The sequence below is a fragment of the Schistocerca piceifrons genome, chromosome X (assembly GCF_021461385.2).
Source record: "Schistocerca piceifrons isolate TAMUIC-IGC-003096 chromosome X, iqSchPice1.1, whole genome shotgun sequence".
Lineage (NCBI taxonomy): Eukaryota > Metazoa > Arthropoda > Insecta > Orthoptera > Acrididae > Schistocerca > Schistocerca piceifrons.
This window is the reverse complement of record NC_060149.1, coordinates 553,173,895-553,190,922: the sequence shown is the minus strand read 5'-3', so window position 1 is coordinate 553,190,922 and position 17,028 is coordinate 553,173,895. Positions and strand designations below refer to the sequence as shown.

The 17,028-nt window shown below is 40.7% G+C and overlaps 1 protein-coding gene across 3 annotated transcripts in view; it reads left to right on the top strand.

The window, feature by feature from the left end:
* Positions 1–17,028, top strand: part of LOC124721331 (syntaxin-binding protein 5) — a 1,049,372-nt gene that overhangs the window by 947,933 nt on the left and 84,411 nt on the right. The gene's annotated exons all lie outside the window — the stretch shown is intronic.

Genomic DNA, 17,028 nt, shown 5'->3' with positions numbered 1-17,028 from the left:
AGAATTGTTCTTGCGTTTACGCAAACAAACAGTCTGGATGTGTCCTTTCCTTTGACAAAAGTGACAAACCGCATTTCTCAACGGGCAACGTTCACAAGGATGAGCAAGAACACACTTAGGGCAAGACTTAACTTTATCATTTTGCACACACGGCTGACGAATGTGTTTAACATGACGCGGCCGGCTAGTGTTTACAGTCTGACTCTGCCGGTGGGGCCGCGGGCGTGACGTAACTTGCTTAGCACAGGCAATTTGAGAAATACATGGCTGATCTAACTCACACTCAGCATAGTCAAAAGTATCTTGGGCTTCAATGATGTTCATCACAGTCTCTAATGACGGGTCAGGCAACTTTAAGATAGCAGCACGAATACGAGAATCTGCAATGTTTTGAGTAATAGCGTCTCGTAACATGACATCACTGTAGGAAGCTCCACACACACAATTAAATCGGCACTGACGGGTGAGGCCCCGTAAATCTGTTAACCACTGTTTATTAGATTGATGTGGCAGTTTCTTTAATCTGAAGAACTTGAATCTGGCTGCTGCCACATGAACTCACGACTCGAAATACTCAGCAAGCTTGTTAACAACGACGTCATAGTCTAAAGCTTCTGGCTTGGATTCCGGGAACAACTTACAAAGTAGTCGATAGATTTCTAGGCCTGCAGTGGAAATTAAATAAAGCTGCCGCTCAGTACCTGTGATTTTGTAGACTGTCATGTGCGCCTGCAACTGCGCGAAATATTCTCGCCATTCTTCTCTTGATGCATCAAAAGCACGGAAAGGTGGGCTGCCTGTGCTTGTTCCTTTTGTGTTGGAGGATTAGCCGCTTGTTTGGTGATTGCTTCCACCAGACTTTGTATTTGCTGACTCTGTAACAAGATCAACTGTTGTAATTCAGCAGACATAGTGAACACAAATGAAACCAGCCCCCAAAAGTTTATCGCTATAATTAGTATAACCAGAAACAAGTTGAACCAGCCCTGCACACGAGTTCGGAAGTCCTCGTCGCCAGTTTTGTGGCGGTGTTCGTAGCGACGAACAATTCGCTGTAGAAACGGCTTACGAAGTCACCGCCACACTTTTAATAGCGGGCCGACCGGTCCGCTGGAACAGTGAACAGAAAGATGAAAACCCAAACACTCTGATTAAATAAAAGTCGGTACTTATCTTTAGTAATGAAGATACAGACAGTAGTGAACTCCGTGTCTACAGAAATCTGTCTAGTTCGAGTCGGAGCGGATAGGTCAGCGTCGGCTGACTACAAACAACTACTCTACTGCGATGAACACACAACTGACTAGCAAGTACACAATTCGGTGGCGAGTATACAACTGAGCGGCGAATCCAGAACTGTCTTAGCGCTCGCGACTCCAGCGCTTAAGAACCCAGAAGCCAGCGGTGGCGCGCGCAGACTTGCGGCGATTTCCTGTCTCGCTGGCGCTGCTTATGTGGACGGCGTCCGGACTTTGATGCTGCCAACCTTTTGGCAGCGGGCTCGGGTGGCATTACTGGCTAGGATATAGCAAATAGTGTGATATATAAAAAGAGCATAACTACCAAACAAATTGACAAATTTATTGCAACACATACTGAAAATGAAGAAACAGTATACCATTACACATCATGTGTGCTCTTTACTTAGTTTGAAATGTAACACTGTAGAAATCATCATCATTGCATTCTGTGCACTCCTCCAGCCAGCGAACAGAAGTTTACATCATCTGCTGGGATTTCTCCTGCAGCTAAAGAGGAATACCTTGGTTTCATTGCACCCAGTACCTGTAATTCTGTTTACTTGCACCACTGTCTAGATGAAAATGGGTCTTATGTGACATCAGTATGTTGTTTCGCATCAGCAGGTTGCCTGCTAAAAGTTCGAGGAAGCACAAGTCAAAGGTTTGTCAACCAACTTTATAGTGTTTGTTCAGTTTCTGTACGACTTGTAATTTGTGTGGGTGGAAGTACGGGTTATTATGAATGATGTGCCACAGGAAGCGACCTGACAATGTTAGGGCCAAGGCACGTCTGCAGTGCCAAACTGTGATGGGAGACTAGTTACTTTTTATTCCTTGATGGCAAATGCTCAATTATCTGAACTCCACAGGGTTGTAATTATGTATTGCAGTCTTTCCTCAATGCAGGGACAATGATGTTGCCATAATGTGTGACTCAAATCCTCCTATTCATTCTGCCAGACTACATGTAAGGTTTATTTGAAAATTAAGGGCCATTTGCTTATATTTAAATGTTGGCAGCTCAGAACAAAAGTTGCATAGATGCAATATCATCTATTGACTGTTTAGAAACTCACAAAGCCATTTTTGTTTCAATAGGTTTACAGCTGTCAGTGGAAGCAAACAATAATGCCTTCAAAAATCTTCACTCCCTCCTATTGCAAATTACATTCTGTGATCCAATTTTTGTCTGCAAAAGGATTTACAGCTCTTCAGATTCACCAGCATGCCTAGTTTATGGACCTAAAGTAATGTGTGAATGAGACAGTGGTGTTGACACTTCAAAAATGGCTGTACAGAAGTCCATGGTGAAGAGTGGTGTGGGAGGTCAGATATCCAGACTAATTAAATTGTGCAACATGTGGATGAAAAACAGTGCTCTAATTGACTGTTGATGATTGGTGCTCTGGCTGATGAGTTTCGTAATATTGGGCACACATTTATTTACATGATTATCATGGAAATGCTTGAATATCACTAACTATGTGCATGGTGGGTACTAGAAATATTTATGGACCAATACAAAGAGAAAGAATGTTAAGAGAATGTGCATTTTTGTATCAGTATTGGTAAGGTGGATACAATTTGTCTTCCCACATTGTTGCAGGAAAAGAGAAATAGACATCCTGTACCAATACAAAATCAAAATGGCCAATGTAGTGGTGCCATTCATCTTTACCCAAACCAAACAAGCACAAGCAGACACATTACCCAAGTTGAAAAACTATGGGTACCATTTTGTGGGAGCAGAAGGGCATTCTTTAGTTGATTTAATGAAACAAGTATTTCACATGTACTGTCTAATGTGAAATGCTCACCAGACTGACAAATTAAACACAAAATTGACAGCATGGGAAACTTTCGTGTGCAATAGTATACCTCAATGATAATGTACCTCCATACATTGCTTCATGTACTAACAAGGAACCACTTTAGTGTGAGGTTGCAAGTTCAATCCTTAGTAAATCTAATTTGAAAGTGTAGCATTAGCAATTATGACAGTTAAAATATTAGCTGCTTATGGCTTACAATATTGGCACCAGGAGGGTGAAAGGAAGTGAATGCCTGGGATGTGCAGAGATCAACCTTTTATGGGATATATGTATTACACTTCACAAAATGGATATAGTCAACATTCAAGAAATGTTCAAAACAAACCATTATCTTGCATCATGAACACCAAATGAAAAATGGCATGCCACAGTGATCACAAAGTTTGCACCATCAAAATCAGAGATGAACTCCTTGGTAGTTACAAACGATGCTGGATGTCCTGCTAGGTGTCCACTCTAGAATCATATTTGTGTAGTGAGGTGATGAGAACTAATGGAATGTGATGAAATGCAACATAGTGTGGAACAGTCTGTCATGGAGCTTATAGTGAAACTGGCTATCCTTTAGCTGCAGACAGTGTGTTAATATGTTTTATAGGCACAGAAGAAGTGAACATCCAGAGGCTGAATTTTTCCAGTGATTCCAGGTGGTATGAATTGCAGTGTCACACACTTTTCAGGAGGGTTAGTTTGCTCTAAAGAACCTCGATTTTTATATGCAGACCAGCGATTGATCAAAAGCAAGTTATTTTGACCAGCTATTGGCCAAAAGCAGTACTCGTACCATAGTTGTAGTTCTCTCATGCTCATTTTTCCAGTCTTGCTTTCTGTGATGTAAATATTCCCTACTGCCCTTGCAATATCATGCACACAAGAAACAAATGTAGGGGGCAGAACACCTTTAACTTCTCACAGCACAATACATAACTTTCCAGCCAATTTATCATCCAGATTAACAACAGATATAATTGTATACAAATGCATTAAGCCACTGATTTTAGTTGAACTTGATACAACTCTCTTGGTATTTCTAATTTTCAGGGTTCCTTTCACATACATTTCCTCTTTAAATCTTGATTGATTGGCACTGAAAACAAATTCCTTACTGAACAATGGGATAGATTTGTGTAACTCATCTACAAATTTCTGATGAAATGTCAACTTCAGCAACTGTTGTAAATATAGTGCAATGTTTGCTTTGTTTATCATTGTCACTGCTGTTCTTTATATAAACACCCCAAGCACTGTAGCAAGTTACTCGTTGACTAAGAAGTTCAACTATACTCTGTAGTCTCATGCTTTGCTCACCATTAGATACCTCCACTCCCACTCCCTGTTGCCATTAGCAGTGTATACTATGGTTGCATGGCAGACAATATCTGCGCCATCGAATGCTGTAAACATCATTGGTCTTTTGCGACCTCGCGCTCAAGGGATCCCTTGTAAGAGTAACATTAACTTTTTCCATTGGAAACTTTTTGACCACCACTTAATTACCCTGATCCCACACCCAGAAACTACTGCGTTTTCTTTTACTTGAAAAAAGGCTTGGTAGACATAAATTTGAAGGTGATGAGGAAATGAAAATTATTTCAATTCCCAGGTGGAGAACTTCTATGCAGAGGAGGTAAAGAAGCTATGTAACATTAAAAAAAGTGCTTACACATGTATTGTGATTATGTGGAAACATTAAATAGGTTTGCAGCAAATTAAAACTGCCAATAAAAGCATTTTATAATGGATATATTTTCTTTCAATCTCTCTCACTTGTAGAATATGGCTCGCATGTGAATGTATGTGGTTCACCATTTGCCCCTTGTTACTCATTATGGAATGAATCTTTCATATACTGGTCTTTTTTTTCATCGGTCTTTTTACTGGCTTGATGCGCCCCGCCATGAATTCTCTCCTATGCTAACCTCTTCATCTCAGAGTAGCACTTGCAACCTACTTCCTCTATTATTTGCTGGATGTATTCCAATCTCTGTCTTCCTCTACAGTTTCTGCCTTCTACAGCTCCCTCTAGCACCATGGAAGGCTTTCCCTCATGTCATAACAGATGTCCTATCATCCTGTCCCCTCCTCTTATCAGTGTTTTCCACGTATTCCTCTCCTCTCCGATTTTGCACAAAACCTCCTCATTCCTTACTTTATCAGTCCACCTAATTTTCGACATTTGTCTGTAGCACCACATCTCAAATGCTTCAATTCTCTTCCGTTCCAGTTTTCCCAGAGTCCATGTTTCACTACCATACAATGCTGTACTCAAGACGTACATTCTCAGAAATTTCTTCCTCAAATTAAGGCCAATATTTGGTATTAGTAGACTTCTCTTGGCTAGGAATGCCCTTTTTATCATTTGCTAGTCTGCTTTTGATGTCCTCCTTGCTCCATCCATCACCCGTTATTTTAATGCATAGGTAGCAGAATTCCTTAACTTCATCTACTTCATGACCATTGATCCTGATATTAAGTTTCTCACTGTTCTCATTTCTACTACTTCTCATTACCTTCATCTTTCTTCAATTTACTCTCAATTCATAGTGTGTACTCATTAGACTGTTCATTCCATTCAGCAGATCACGTAATTCTTCTTCACTTTCTTTCAGGATAGCAATGTCATCAGCAAATCATATCATTGATATCTTTTCACCTTGAATTTTTTAATTCCACTCCTAAAGCTTTCTTTCATTTTCATCATTGCTTCCTTGATGTACAGATTGAACAGTAGGGACAAGAGACTACATCCTTGTCTGACACCCTTTTTAATATGAGCACTTCGTTCTTGGTCGTCCACTCGTAGTATTCCCTCTTGGCTGTTGTATATATTGTATGTAACCTATCTCTCCCTGTAGCTTACCCCTATTTTTCTCAGAATTTTGAACATCTTGCACCATTTTACATTGTCAAACGCTTTTTCCAGGTCAACAAATCCTATGAACATGTCTTGATTTTTCTTTAGTCTTGCATCCATTATTAACCACAATGTCTGAATGGCCTCTCTCATGCATTTACCTTTCCTAAAGCCAAATTGATCATCATCTAGTGCATCCTCAATTTTCTTTTCCATTCTTCTGTGTATTATTCTTGTCAACAACTTGGATGCATGAGCTGTTAAGCTGATTGTGCGATAATTCTCACACTTGTCAGCTCTTATCTTCGGAATTGTGTGGATGATGTTTCTCCGGAAGTCAGATGGTTATGTCACCAGACTCATACATTCCACACATCAACGTGAATAATTGTTTTATTGCCACTTCCTCCAACAATTTTAGAAATTCTGATGGAATGTTTTCTATCCTTTCTGTCTTATTTGATCTAAGTCCTCCAAAGCTGTTTTAAATTCTGATTCTAATATCGGGTCCCATATTTCTTCTAAATTGACTCCTGTTTCTTCTTCTATCACGTCAGTCAAATCTTTCCCTCTCATAGAGGCTTTCAATGTATTCTTTCCACCTATCTGTTCTCTCATCTACATTTAACAGTGGAATTCCGACTGCACTCTTAATGTTATCGCCCTTGCATTTAATGTCACTGAAGGTTGTTTTGACTTTCCTGTATGCTGAGTAAGCCCTACCAACAATCATTTATTTTTCAGTTTCTTCACATATTTCATGCAGCCATTTTGTCTTAGCTTCCCTGCACTTCCTATTTATTGCATTCCTCATCGACTTGTATTTCTGTATTCCTGAGTCTCCCAGAACATTTTTGTACTTCCTCCAATTGAAGTATTTCTTCTGTTACCCATGGATTATTTGCAGCTACCTTCTTTGTACCTATGTTTTCCTTCCCAACTTCTATTATCACCATTTTTAGGGATGTCCATTCCTCTTCAGCTGTACTGCCTACTGAGCTATTCCTTATTGCTGTATCTGTAGCCTTAGAGAATGTCAAGTGTATCTCGTCAGTCCTTAGTACTTCCTTATCCCACTTCTTTGCATATTGATTCTTCCTGACTAATGTCTTGAACTTCAGCCTAGTCTTCATCACTATTAAGTTATGGTCTGAGTCTGTATCTGCTCCTCGGTATGCCTTACGATCCATTATCTGATTTCGGAATCTCTGTCTGACCATGATGTAATCTAACTGAAATCTTCCCATGACACCTGGCCTTTTGCAAGTATACCTCCTCCTCTTGTGATTCCTGAACAAAGTATTTGCTGTTACTACACTCCTGGAAATGGAAAAAAGAACACATTGACACCGGTGTGTCAGACCCACCATACTTGCTCCGGACACTGCGAGAGGGTTGTACAAGCAATGATCACATGCAACGGCACAGCGGACACACCAGGAACCACGGTGTTGGCCGTCGAATGGCGCTAGCTGCGCAGCATTTGTGCCCCGCCGCCGTCAGTGTCAGCCAGTTTGCCGTGGAGCTCCTCCATCGCAGTCTTTAACACTGGTAGCATGCCGCGACAGCGTGGACGTGAACCGTATGTGCAGTTGACGGACTTTGAGCGAGGGCGTATAGTGGGCATGCGGGAGGCCGGGTGGACGTACCGCAGAATTGCTCAACACGTGGGGCGTGAGGTCTCCACAGTACATCGATGTTGTCGCCAGTGGTCGACGGAAGGTGCACGTGCCCGTCGACCTGGGACCGGACCGCAGCGACGCACGGATGCACGCCAAGACCGTAGGATCCTACGCAGTGCCGTAGGGGACCGCACTGCCACTTCCCAGCAAATTAGGGACACTGTTGCTCCTGGGGTATCGGCGAGGACCATTCGCAACCGTCTCCATGAAGCTGGGCTACGGTCCCGCACACCGTTAGGCCGTCTTCTGCTCACGCCCCAACATCGTGCAGCCCGCCTCCAGTGGTGTCGCGACAGGCATGAATGGAGGGACGAATGGAGACGTGTCGTCTTCAGTGATGAGAGTCGCTTCTGCCTTGGTGCCAATGATGGTCGTATGCGTGTTTGGCGCCGTGCAGGTGAGCGCCACAATCAGGACTGCATACGACCGAGGCACACAGGGCCAACACCCGGCATCATGGTGTGGGGAGCGATCTCCTACACTGGCCGTACACCACTGGTGATCGTCGAGGGGACACTGAATAGTGCACGGTACATCCAAACCGTCATCAAACCCATCGTTCTACCATTCCTAGACCGGCAAGGGAACTTGCTGTTCCAACAGGACAATGCACATCCACATGTATCCCGTGCCACCCAACGTGCTCTAGAAGGTGTAAGTCAACTACCCTGGCCAGCAAGATCTCCGGATCTGTCCCCCATTGAGCATGTTTGGGACTGGATGAAGCGTCGCCTCACGCGGTCTGCACGTCCAGCACGAATGCTGGTCCAACTGAGGCGCCAGGTGGAAATGGCATGGCAAGCCGTTCCACAGGACTACATCCAGCATCTCTATGATGGTCTCCATGGGAGAGTAGCAGCCTGCATTGCTGCGAAAGGTGGATATACACTGTACTAGTGCCGACATTGTGCATGCTCTGTTGCCTGTGTCTATGTGCCTGTGGTTCTGTCAGTGTGATCATGTGATGTATCTGACCCCAGGAATGTGTCAATAAAGTTTCCCCTTCCTGGGACAATGAATTCACAGTGTTCTTATTTCAATTTCCAGGAGTGTATTTGAAATTTATTACAGAACTCAGTTAATCTTTCTCCTCTCTCATTCCTTGCCCCAAGCCCCATATTCTCCTGTAACTTTTTCTTCTACTCCTTCCCCTACAACTACATTCCAGTCCCCCATCTCCCTTTACATACTGTATTACCCTTTCAGTATCCTCATACATTTTCTCTATTTCTATCTCTTCACCTTCAGCTTGTGATATCGGCATGTGTACTTGGATTGTTGTTGTTGTTGTTGCTGTTGTTGTTGTTGCTGTTGTTGTTGTTGCTGTTGTTGGTTTGCTGTTGATTCTGATAAGAATAACCCTGTCATTAAACTGTTCACAGTAACACACTCTATGCCCTACCTTCCTATTCATAATGAATCCTACTGCTGTTATACTATTTTCTGCTGCTGTTGATATTACCCTATACTCATCTGACCAGAAATCCTTGTCTTCTTTCCACTTCACTTTACTGACCCCTACTATATCTAGATTGAGCCTTTGCATTTCCCTTTTCAGATTTTCTAGTTTCCCTACCACATTCAAGCTTCTGATGTTCCACACCCCGACTTGTAGAATGTTGTTATTTCATTGATTATTCAATCTTTTTCTCGTGGTAACCTCCCCCTTGGCAGTCCTCTCCCAGAGATCAGAATGGGGGACTATTCCAGAATCTTATGCTAAAGGAGAGATCATCACTTCTTCAATTAGAGGCCACATGTCCTGTGGATACACATTACGTGTCTTTGATGCAGTGGTTTCCATTGCCTTCTGCATCCTCATGCCATTGATCTTTGTTAATTCTTCCGTCTTCAGGGGCAAGACAGTGCCCTGAACCTCTGTCCGCTCCTCCGCCCTGTATGACAAGGCCGTTGGCAGAATGAGGATGATTTCTTATGCTGGAAGACTTCAGCTGCCAATGCTGATTATTAATCAAGATTTAAGCAGCGGCGGGATTCAAACCTGGGACCAAAGACGTTTTGATTATGAATCAAAGACACTACCCCAATACCACAGTTACGACATCATTCTTAATAAACTGGTCTTAATGAACTTAACTAAGCAGCTTCAGTGATATACCTCTGTGACAAGTCATACCAAAATTTCAATGAGGCCTAAAGATTTGACAGTGTGCTCATTGTGTTGATAAAGACAAAAGTCTGCATGTGTAGTAATATACTCTATTAGAGTGAACCATATCACAGAACGATCTAATATGGGGATATTATTTGAATGATGATGAAGTTCAGTCTTAAGCAAAGCAAGTAGCAGGCTTTTCTTCATTATTAGGATGCAGGGAAACTGGAGTTCCTCTATCAAAATACACTCTGTGACACACAGCAGCATTTTGCAAAGTGCACATATGGATACAAAATTGCTGCAGATTTCAGTGAATATCATTCTGCTACAGTAACCAGTGTACTTAGACCCCAGATGTGTCAAATTGCTGAATAAAGGATCATGGATGCATGATGCACATACACTAACAGAGGATAAGGATACATTGCTACTCACTGTAAAGATGACACAGTGAGTTGCAGACAGGGACAACAAAAAGATTGTTACTCAATTTGCTTTCAGCCAAAGCCTTCTTCAGAAAAGGAAAACCACACACACACACGCACATGTTGTTTATTCACACAAGCAAGAAGCAAACCTGACCTGTATCTTCAGCAGCTCGTCTTGGAATGCATGCTGGTGATATGCACTTGAGGTGTGCTTGCTTTTGTGAAGGAATGAGTGTGTGCTAGTGCGTGTGCGTGTGTGTGTGTGCGCGCGCGTGTGTGTGTGTGTGTGTGTGTGTGTGCGTGTGTGTGTGTGTGTGTGTGTGTGTGTGTGTGGGCGCGCGCGCGTGTTTCTTTCCAGAAGAAGGCTGTGTCCAAAAGCTGAATGTGTAACAGTCTTTTTTGTTGTGCCTGTCTGTAACTCAATGTGTTATCTTTATGGTGAGTAGCAATCTATAATTTTCCTTATATTACTGATATTCTGGCCTGTAGAGACTAGTAATTCTAGGATATTTACCATTTTGTTCTTTTACTTTTGTGCAAAAAAACAAATTTTTCTGAATCCATTGACTGATAATTGAAGGAAAATTGTGACTTTGAGTGATCATAAGAAAGCTCTCCTGGTGACTTGTCCATTATCTATGTTTAATGACATGCTGTAAGATTTCTGGGATTAATAAAAATAAAATGAAATGACTTGGATAATAATGAGTGAAGTGGTTTTATTCTCAGCTGCATGAATCACATTAGAACTTTCTTCACAAAACTGCTGATGTATTCCTACCAAAATGTTAAGGTGAATTTTTGTCATACTTTTTTTTTAAAAGAGTAAACTGCCATTTGACTGTGTATTATTATATTTACCTTCTTACTATCTAGATTTTGGCTTTTTTTGAAAAAATATGACATCAGACATCAGGATTATGTTATACTGAGAATATTTCAAGTTGGTGGCCAATGTAAAAGAATTTTATAGAGCTTCTTAGAAAATGTGAATATTTCTGGTAAAAAGAAAGTATTTGCAAATTATAAGGACATTTTGAAACTAAATGAACATATATGCAGTCTACAGTTTATAATGTGTGCACAAAATATGGATACTAATAAACTTCAAGCCACAAAATATGAACAGCTGGTGAAGCAAAATGTGCTGAAAATTCCACCAGAAACATCGCCATTTTCTGGTAGATGCTCAAGTGCGATATACAAGGATGGAACTATAAAAATGCTGCAGGACTAAAACAGTGTCATGTTGCTCAAAATAAGAAATTCAGAAACATAGTTAAGTGACTATGAACAAGCTCTAGTGGAAAATCAGAATTATGATTTGTGTGAAAACACTGAATTGTTAGGCCTGAAATAACTTGGCAAATAAGTTGGAACACACAATAAATTTGATGTGCTAATAATTTAAGTAATTCATGTGATTATCCTGAACTGAACCATTCACTGAGTATAGGGCAACAAATAATCAATGAGACCAAGTTCTTATCATAAGTGATAGTCAAGGCAGAAGCTGTGAGGACAAGCTAGGTAATCATTTCATTATGCAAAGTATTGTTGTTCGGACATGGAGGAGATACAGAGAGACAGGAACCATCGAGAACATGCCTTGCTCAGGCTGCCCAAGGGCTACTACTGCAGTGGATGACTGTTACCTATGGATTATGGCTCAGAGGAACCCTGACAGTAATGCCACCATGTTGAATAATCCTTTTCATGCAGCCACAGGACGTCGTGTTACAACTCAAACTGTGCGCATTAAGCTGCATGATGCGCTACTTCACTCCCAACGTCCATGGCAAGGTCCATCTTTGCAACCACGGTACCATGCAGTGCGGTACAGATGGGCCCAACAACATGCCAAATGGACCGCTCAGGATTGGCATCACGTTCTCTTCATCGATGAGTGTCGCTTATGCCTTCAACCAGACAATCGTCAGAGATGTGTTTGGAGGCAACCTGGTCAGGCTGAACACCTTAAATACACTGTGCAGCGAGTGGAGCAAAGTAGAGGTTCCCTGATGTTTTGGGGTGGCATTATGTGGGGCTGACGTACACTGCTGATGGTCATGGGTGCCGATGTAACAGCTGTACGATATGTGAATGCCATCCTCTGACCGACAGCACAACCATATCAGCAGCATACTGGTGAGGCATTCGTCTTCATGGATTCTGCGTGGTCAATCTGGACCAACAGTGCCTTGATGAACTTGTGGATAGTATACCACGACGAATACATGCATGCATCAATTCAAGAGGACGTGCTGCGGGGTATTAGAGGTACTGGTGTGTACAGCAATCTGGACCACTATTTCTGAAGGTCTCGCTGTATGGTGGTACAACATGCAATGTGTGATTTTCATGAGCAGTAAAAAGGGTGGAAATGATACTTATGTTGACCTCTATTCCAATTTTCTGTACAGATTCCAGAACTCTCGAAACCGAGGTGATGCAAAACTTTTTTTGATGTGTGTCTATTGTCTGTACCTAACTTCAAGTTACTCCTTCTTCTTCTTCTTCTTCTTCTTCTTCTTCTTCCTATCCATTCCAGGTGTTGACAACCATCTTGGCAGTGCTTCTCCTGTCACTTGCAGCTGTAAATAGCTCTGCAGATATTTTAGATGTCCACATTCTGATGTTCTTAATCCAGGATATTCTTCTCTGGCCAACATTTCTCTTCCCTCGTATTTTTACTTGGAGGATGTCTGGAGGAGATGGTATGTGTTGTTGTTCCGCATGATGTGTCTTACTTTCACGGTGGCCAGTACTTCTTTCTCTTTCTTCATTCTTCGTAGAACTTTGACATTTTTGACATGCGCTGTCCATGCTCCATCAGAACATTCAATTCCTGTCCAATAAACTTAATTAAATAGACATAATCTTAAGTGACCTGATTGATATTGCTGGCTTATGCTTTACCGAGCTTTTGCTTAGTCAAGACACATGAAAGCTGTCATACAACCATCAGTTCAAACTAGCAAGCATGTTTTGTAGGCAACTATTTAGGTATGGGTGTACCATAGCTGTATATACGTTAGAGAAAACATGGAATTCAGAAGTGTAACTAACTATAATAATCTGGTCAATGAAAAAGATAAAGAACTCTGTATAGTTGATGTACCAAGGCAAAATACAGTTATTGTTTGCATAGACGGGTCATCGTATGGAAACAATAAAGTGTTTTATGGTCACATGGAGACATTTCTGGAAGACAATTAATTCTCTCATGAAAAATATAATCATATGTGATAACTTCATACTGATTTCTTGAAGTCCAAGAAATTCCATGATTTCCTACAGCTTTTCGATAAAAGCCCTATTATAACTGAACCAACTTGGAAAAAAGAAATGGCAGCATACGTCACTGACCAGAGTTTGATAAATACACAAAAATCTCCGTGTAGCACGTAAGTGGTAAACACAAGTTTTAGTGGTCACTATGCTCAAATTTTTTTAAAATAGTTTCTCCCAAGGAAAAAATCACATTTAATCTGTTCAAAAAACAAACATGCAAGGATAGAGATGATATGTCAAAATCAGTAGAGATTATATGGATATTAGAAAGCAAAATAAGAGACCTGATGTCATTACCTACTTCAGAAAGTACTAAGGAATACCAACACACATTATTTCAGAAATAAAAAATAGACAGACTAGTATGTAATTCCAGGAATAAAACTAAAGCAATCTGGGAAAACATAAAAAGGAAAATAGGCACAAGGTAGGTTAATCATGGTGCAGTTAACAAACATATCTCAGCAGTTGGTAAATACATATCATAAAAAGCAGCTAGGCAATAATAGCATACAGCCAGATCAAAGCATTCATGTATCCATCAGTACCTGAGGAACTATACTAAATTACCTAATAAATATTCAATGGGTGCTGATGAGATACTAGATGCTATCATCAAAAATACCAAACTTTTATTTCAAAACCACTAGTAGACAATGTAAACTCATCATTTGAGAATGATGTATCCCTAAATTGACTAAAAACTGCAAAAGTAAAACCTGTGCATAAGACTGTGTCAAACGTGAAATTATTACCTATAGGCCAATACTAGTTATGCTGCGATTCAGCAAAATTATAGAAAAAAATGTTTCTTGTAAAATTTTCAATCTTTTTAAGTAAAGAAATGCTGTAAATGACTCACGACATGGGTTCAGAGCTGGAAAGTTAACACAGTTGGCATGCTTTCCCCCTTTAAATGAAAAACTAAGTGCAGTGGATGATAAAAACAGATATCTTGTATATTTCTTGATCTTAGTAAAGCCTTCAATGTCAGTGGTCCTGATATTCTCTCATTTCAGTGAAGTAATTTTGGAGTTAGATGTCACTCTGTAAGGTGGATCCAGTCGTACCTTCGCAATCAGTAGATTACAGAAATAAAGTACAAAGACAATAGGACAAGAAGAATCTCTAGTTGCTACACTAATGAGCAGGACATCAAGTATGGATTTCTACAATGGTCAGTTCTGGAGCCTGCCTTGCTTTGCTTTATGCAAATGATTTGGCTGAAAAAAGTTACAGAACAACAGTACTCTTTGCAGATGAGACTAATATTCTAATTAGATCACTCAGTGAAGATGACCAAAGTTTGAAAAAATTGTCAGTTAATTTCCAGGCCATACAAAACCTCAAACTTGCAAACACTGTTTTCCACTCTGAGTGAAAACTGTATTAAATATGAGTGATACAAAATTCTTAGACAAATGTATTCAGGAGGATTTGAAGAGGGCATTGCACCTTAACAATCTAAACAAAAAGCTGAATACCCTTCTGTTTGCTGATAGAATTTTCTCTCGTAATAAATGCTGCCTATCATTGGTAACACAGTATAATGGCAACACGGTTGCAACTGGTGCAAATTGGGGAATTCTACAAATTTATATATATAAAAAAGAAAAAATACACAAATTTAAAATACAGGAAAAGATTATCAGAGTGATAAAGCAAGCTAAATGCAGTGGTTCCTGCAGACCACTTACATGACATACTAATATCTACAGAAGGGATTACTTTAAAAGAAGACATCTTAAAACATATCTAAGATTTTCACTCTTATGAAACTAGGCAGAAGATTACTTAAAATGGCACTGACATTAAATACATTTAAAGCAAAGTTCAAACAGTTCATGCTTGGCCATTGCTTCTACTCTGTCTCTGAATTTCTGGAGCATTATAATATTTAAAAAGATTTACCAAGTATTGTTGATTGTATCGTTAAGTATAATGTCACTTTGTATTATTATTTGTGATAATTTTATGGAAAGGAAAGATTGCTACCCACCAATAGAGAAGATAAAGAGTCACGACAGCCACAGCAAAAATACTACTATACATCTGAGGTTTCAGCCCAAAAGCTTTCTTCTAAAGTAGAAAACACACACACATTCACATAAGCACAACTCGCACACACATGACCACTCTCTCTGGCCACTGAGGCCAGACTCAGTCTGGGAGCCTGACTATTAATCCAGCCTTAGTGGCCAGGGACAGTGGTCATGTGTGTGTGAATAGTGCTTATGTGAAAGTGTGTATGTTTTCTACTTTAGAAGAAGACCTTTTGGCTGAAAGCTCACTTCTGAAAGTAAACACCCGCAACAATTGTCGGAATGGTCCAGGCTGTTGGAGGAAGCATTATGGTCTGAGGGATGTTTTCATGGCATTTCCTGGTGGTCTTATCATTCTGGAAGGTGCACCATATCAACAGAAGTATGCATCCATCCTTGGGGACCATATCTAAGCTTTTGACATGAGGTCACAGTAATGTGACTGGACAGTGTATACCTGAAAATCTGTTCACCCTTGCATCAGATAACTGAGTCCTATTGAGAAAGCCTCATATCTGTACACAATCTAATGAACAGGTACACAATCAAGACGTTCATACAAATTACTGTAGGATACTCACTCTCTCTCTCTCTCTCTCTCTCTCTCTCTCTCTCTCTCTCTCTCTCTTGAGTTTTTATTTAAATGACTAGTTTGTGTACACATTTTGTAGTGCTGAAATACTAAAATTGTAGCTCATATCATAAGTGTTCACAGAAGACTCAATAAATTTTTTACAAACAGTAATTCTCAATTTAGAATAATCATCTGAGTGACTCCAAGGGACGTAATAACAGAAGCCAATGAATAGTAACATTTTTTCACAGACTTTTAGAACAGATTGCAAGAATACAGTGTAGTAGTTGCTGTACAGCATGAGTCAAACATGATAGGACCTATCATTACTGGAAGCTATTTAAAAAGTTGCTCAATTTTCAGTGTGGCGTCACAGCTCCTTCACCATATTGCTCTGCTGCTTACAGTCACTACAATGATAGGATACATGTACCGTAATATTTGAAGATTATCAGGGACATAGTAATTCTGAATGAAGTGTAATTACCTCACCATAAACTGAAAATGGCTTACAAATGCAGTAAAGAAAAGCTGGTATCTGGTTTTCAAAATATTTCATTTCAGTTGACTTCCCTCCCCTTCTTTGATGCAGCCACCACTCCCCTCTTTGACACTGCCCCTCCCCCTCTTTGTAATAGCCCTGCACCCATTTTGATACAGCTTCCCCTGTGCCTCCTCTTTGACATGGTCAACCTTGCCCTAACATGCCCCACCCTGTCTTTGATGGAGCCCCTGCTGCCCTTTCTTTACAGAATCACCTCACCACCACTTTAACAGAACCCCGCCACCCTCTCTATGAAGGAGTCTCCGGTGCCCCCTATTTGCAAGAGCACCACCATATTTTTACAGAATCCCTCTGATCTCTGTTTGATGAAAACCCTCATCCATCTATTTGCCACAGAAACCCAGCCCCCCTTTGCCACAGCCCACAATTGCTCTTTGAAACCCCCCTCACCCTCCCA